Here is a 5897-nt window from a genome sequence, read left to right as displayed (position 1 = left end):
GCATGGAAGGACCAATCAGCGTCCTGGATGCCCAGAATGGGCGCGGCCTATGCGGCTTGCGTCCCTCATTGGCCACCTGGAAGGGAGGGCGGGCGGGGCCTGCCCCGAAGTGTAGCTGCTGGCACCCGGAGATTCTTCCACCACCAGGATCCCTCCTGGTGCTCTCGATTCTCAGAGAGAGAGCCCAGGCTCACGGAGGGACCTGGGTGTGCAGCATAGCTGCAAATCCATTAATGGCCGCACGCTGGGAGTAACTTGTCTGTGACAGACCTGGAAAGATGTGAAGACTCAGGCAGTTGGGAAAGTTTGAGGACATCAAATCTGGAAAACAGGATTGTTTGGGGCGTGTTTGTATTGTGGTTTCGTGTGTGTTCAGGTGTGCAGGTAGAGGCCAGAGATCACCCTCCGATTTCATTCTTCAAGATCCGTCCACCATTTATTTATTTGTTTATTTATTTATTTTTGAGACAGGGTTTTTCTGTGTAGCCCTAGCTGTCCTAGAACTCTCTCTACAGACCAGGCTGGGCTCGAATACAAAGATTCACTTGTCTCTGCCTCCCAAGTGTTGGGATTAAAAGCCTGCACCACCACCTCCAGGCTCTGGCTACCTTTTTAAAATTTTTGTTTTTTATTGGCTGATTGATTAGGGTGTGGCTTACATGTTGTGGTCCCAAGTGGAAATCAGAGGACACCCGCAAGAATCTTTTCTTTACTTTCACCAAATGGGTCCCAGGGATCAAATTCAGATTATCAGACTTGGGCAGGAGTCTTTCTACTGACCCATCTCCTCTGCCCCACCTTGTAAGACACAAGGTCTCTCATTGGCTTGAAACCTCCCCAGTAGTCTAGACTGGCTGGCCAGTGAGACTCCAGGATCCACCTTTCTCCATCTTGCCCACTTCTGGAGTTCTTTACAAGAGTTCAACACCATGCCCAGCTATCCATTAGTCCTGGGAACGAGTGATTCTTCTGCTTGCAAAGCAGTTTAGCAAGTGAACCATACTTACCTAGCCCTAGATCTGCATTCCAGCCCGCCATCGCTGCCCATACTGGTGACCAAACCTAGGTCCTTGAGTGTCCTGGTCAAAAATTCTGCTACGAGTGACATCATTTTATTCTTCTTTACCCCAAAATAAGATTCCATTGGGGATACAGACATACATACAGATTTTTTTTTTTTTTTGACACAGGGTTTCTTTGAGTAACCCTGACTGTCCTGGAACTCTATAAACCAGGCTGACTTCAAACTCACAGAGATTCCCCTCGCCTCTGCCTCTCCAAGTGCTGGGAATTAAGGGGTGCGTCATCAGCACCACTCCACCAGATTTTATTATGCTATGTGCACATATGCAGTACCTCTGGAGGCCAGAAGAGGGTATCAGATTCCCCCTGAAATTGGAGCCACCTACTGTAGGTGCTTGGAACCAAACTCTGGTCCTCGGCAAAAACACCAAGCTTTGTTAGTCTCTGATGGGGATCTCACTCTCTACTAAAATAAAATAGCCAAAAGTACCCCCAAGGAATTATTGTTTGTATGTTACTTAAAGACTATAAGATCGGGCTGGAGAGATGGCTCAGTGGTTAAGAGCACCAACTGCTCTTCTGAAGGTCATGAGTTCAAATCCCAGCAACCACATGATGGCTCACAACCATCCATAATGAGATCTGATGCCCTCTTGTGGTGTGTCTGAAGACAGCTACAGTGTACTTACATATAATATAATAAATAGATCTTAAAAAAAAAAGATTATAAGATCACTGAGAAGTGACTTGGTGGAGCAGTTCGTGATCTTCCTGTCCACTGATGGCTTGTCTGGGGAAGAGGGTCTCTGTGTGTAGCCTGTCCTGTCCTGGAGCTCAAGGCAAGCAAGCTTTGAACTTATGGTCCCCCTTTACTTTCCAAGTGGTCAGAATTACATGTGTGCACCACCATACCTGGTTTTAAATATGGCAAAGTGAGTGTTTCCTGTATTATTAGCCAAAGAGGAATCCAATCGGCATCCCATGGGGATGCATAAAAACTCACAGTTAGGTAGGTGGGTAGGGGGAGGGGAGGAAGATGGGGGGGGAGAGAGGGAGAGAGAAAGAGGGAGAGAGGGAGAGAGAGAGAATAAAATGCTGTAAAAAGCTAGGCTAAGCCAAGGGTGGGGGTTAGGAAAAGGTGAGATAGGCCTTTAATTCCACCTCCTTAGAAGGAGGATTGTAAGTTCAAAGCCAACCTGAGCAGCATAGGGAGATACTGTCAAAATAAAAAGGAAGAAAAGGGCCAAGAGTTTGGCTCAGTGGCGGGGAACTTGCCTACAATAGACCAGTGAGAGGGCAGGGATGCAGCCAGTGGCCAAGCGCTTGGTAGTGCGGATTCCAGGCCCAGAAAGAACAGAAAAGTAAAATCTAGATCACAGCCAGGAGCAGCGTGGTGCAGGTACATCACTGTGAACACTGACAACAGACCCTTCCTCACCATGCTGAACAAGATGCTGCTATACTCTGTGTCCCTCATGGGGTATGAAAGCCAGGGACAGTGGTCAGACCTGTGTGGGGTGGAGAAGGCAGCAGGCCCCTGGAAAGGCAGGGAGTTCCCTGACAGGCTACAGCATCCAGTGAAAAAATTTAAATAAAATAAAGTTCAATTTTCATTCCGGTTATCCATTTTGTGCGCATGTGCATGTGTGTGGCATTACACATGTATGGAAGTTAAATGGCAGCTCTTGGGAGTCGTTTCTCTTCCCACTCTGTGGAGTCCTGAGGAGTGAGCTCATTAGGCTTGCTGGCACCTTTCTCCACTGGGCCATCTCACAGGCTCTCCTTGAAGGAACTTGAGTATCTCTACACTGCACGTCAAACACTCGAGGTCAGGGCTGAGATGGCTCAGCAGTTAAGAGCATTTTTTGCCCTTACAGAGGACTGGGTTTGGTTCCCAGTACCCATAGGGTGGGACGTAACCATCTCAGAACAGCACTGTCAACCCAGAATCTGGGGTGGGTGGGGTGCAGGGCAATCTCTCAGCAAGCTTCTTGAAACTGATCTCTCGGAGAGGAATGGATCGCAGAGTGAATCCTGGAGGAAAGCTGAGCTTTGGCCCTTGGGTGCTCAGTCTACTTCCTATGTCAGTAGTAGGCTACAGAGAGGACTCCTTTGTCGCTCAGCCCAACTACTTACTCACTTCTGATCTTCCTCTTCCATCCATCCATCCAACCATCTATCCACTCCATCTTTTACGCTATTTACTTACTTAGCAATATTGGGGTTAGAACCCAGGGCTTCACACACTACAAAAACACTCTACCACTGAGCCACACCCCCAGCCCCTCCCTGGGCGATTCCTGGCAGGGGCTCTACCACTGAACCATGCCCCCAGCCCCTAATTGGAGGACTCTATGCAGGGGCTCTACCACTGAGCCACGCCCCCAGCCCCTCTCTGGAGGATTCTAGGCAGGGGCTCTACCACTGAGCCACGCCCCCAGCCCCTCATGGGGGACACTAGGCAGGTGCTCTGCCACTGAGCTGCTCCGTCTGCCCTTTTTGTTCTGAGACATGGTCTTGCTAAGTCATCTACAATAGTCTTGATTGGGCTTTGTTAGCCCAGGTTGTCTCTGAACTGTAGTCTCCCCTCCCCCAGCCTGAAACCTGCTTGCTCAGGGGTGGAGCTTCCTGCTCATTCGTTCTGCCACGCCCACTGCTGGAACCTACGGAGCCACACACGTGCTCACCTTTCTACTGGATCAGAGATTATTGGGGGGAATCGGGTCCCCTACCCCTTCCTTCATAACTAGTGTCGCAACAATAAAATTTGAGCTTTGATCAGAATGAATTTGTCTTAGCTCCGTTTCTTCTTTCGCCCCGTCTAGATTCCTCTCTTACAGCTCGAGTAGCCATATCAGTCGAACCGTTCATGTTGCGATGCTAACGGCCACAACACTGAACATTGGGTTCTCCTGTTTCATTCTCCAGGCCCAGCCCCTGTTCATTGAGTACTTGGATTGGCCAATCACGAGCTGGTCCTTAGGGGATCTATGTCAAGCCAGCCATAGTTCCTACCCTGGCAGAGACCTTCTTTACCCAATGTAGCCCACCAAAGCCAAAGTTCCTGCTGCTCAAAGCTCACCTGGAGGGTGGATGTAAATAAGAGAGAGCAACGTTGGAGAAATGAACGAGGAATGTGGAGGAAGGCGCCCAGGCCAGGGAACTTTCAAATAAGGAGTGACATTTCACCCAGGTCTGGAAGAACGGGGAGGCATGCATGCTGGGAAAGGGCTATGATTTGTACGTGTCCCCAAGTTTTAACTGTTGGCATCACTAACTTCTAAACAATATGGCAACTCAGGACCGTCATCCTAGCTACTCAGGATGCTGAGGCAGGAGGGCTGAGGAGATGGCTCAGTGCTTACAACTCTTGCCATATAAGTGTGAAGCTCAGAGTATGGATCCCCAAAACCCGTGTATGTACCCATTGGTCATGGCAGCATGCCTGTCATTGTGATGGTTGGCATGGCAACACGCCTGTCATTCTGCTGACTGGGCGTGGCAGAACACCTGTAATCCTAGTGCTCAGAAAGTAGAGATTGGAACCCCCCAAAACAAGCTAACTAGCAAGACTAGCCACCTTGGTAAGCTCTCCAGTGAGAGACCCTGAAGATAGAGAACTCTCCTTTTTCTTTTTTCTTCCCACCCCTCCCCCTTTGATTTTTCGAGACAGGGTTTCTCTGTGTAGTCCTGGATGTCCTGGAACTCACTCTGTAGACCAGGCTGGCCTTGAACTCAGAAATCCACCTGCCTCTGCCTCCCAAGTGCTGGGATTAAAGGCGTGTGCCACCACTGCCCGCAAGATGTAGAACTCTTTTTAAAGATTTATTTATTTATTATATGTAAGTACACTGTAGCTGTCTTCAGACACTCCAGAAGAGGGCGTCAGATCTCCTTACGGATGGTTGTGAGCCACCATGTTGTTGCTGGGATTTGAACCCGGGACCTTTGGAAGAGCAGTCGGGTGCTCTTACCCACTAAGCCATCTCACCAGCCCCAAGATGTAGAACTCTTAGCTCTGCCTGCACCATACCTGCCTGGATGCTGCCATGTTCCCACTTTGTTGATACTGGACTGAATCCCTGATCTGTAGCCAGCCCCAATTAAATGTTGTCCTTCTAAGAACTGCCGTAGTCATGGTGTCTGTTCAGAGCAGTAGAACCCTAAGACACCTAGGGAGCACCAGGCTCCAGGCTTACTCCTCTCTCTACACAGATGGCCTCCTCTGACCACACGGTGGGGAAGTCTCTCACCCAACACAGCTTATTAGATGAGAGTAATCAAGGAAGACTCAGACATTAACCTGCTTCCATGGGAACGTACACCATGTGCGCTCTCTCCCTTCTTCTCCCTCTCCCTCTCTTTCTCTCTCTCTCTCTCTCTCTCTCTCTCTCTCTCTCTCTCACACACACACACACACACACACACACACACACACACACACACACACACCACACTCTTACACTCTTGCATGCATGCCCACACATCCCCAGTCTGGGCTACAGAACAAGATTAAAGCCACTCTGGGTAGCACCTTATCTCAACATAAAAAATGAAAAGGCGGTTATGTGACAGTGTGGCTCAGTGATAGAGCCCCTGCCTAGGGGAGCACCAGACCCTACATAGATAAATAAAAGTAGTTGCTTTAAGCCCTATACTAATAGTGTTGAGAGTTCGGACCTGTGGTAGCCGATCGGGTGCCCGGGGCTCTTGTTGAATGAACAGTCTAATCCATTCATAGATTCATGGCTACACTGTGAAAGCAAACTCTCTCTTCACCCTTCGCCCCATCCTATCACGATGCTCGCTACCAATGGGGAGATCTCTCATGTACACAACCTGTGACCTCAGACTCATGAGCTAAGCACACCATT

This window comes from Mus musculus, chromosome 5, assembly GCF_000001635.26.
Source record: "Mus musculus strain C57BL/6J chromosome 5, GRCm38.p6 C57BL/6J".
Lineage (NCBI taxonomy): Eukaryota > Metazoa > Chordata > Mammalia > Rodentia > Muridae > Mus > Mus musculus.
Note: the sequence above shows the minus strand (reverse complement) of the source record.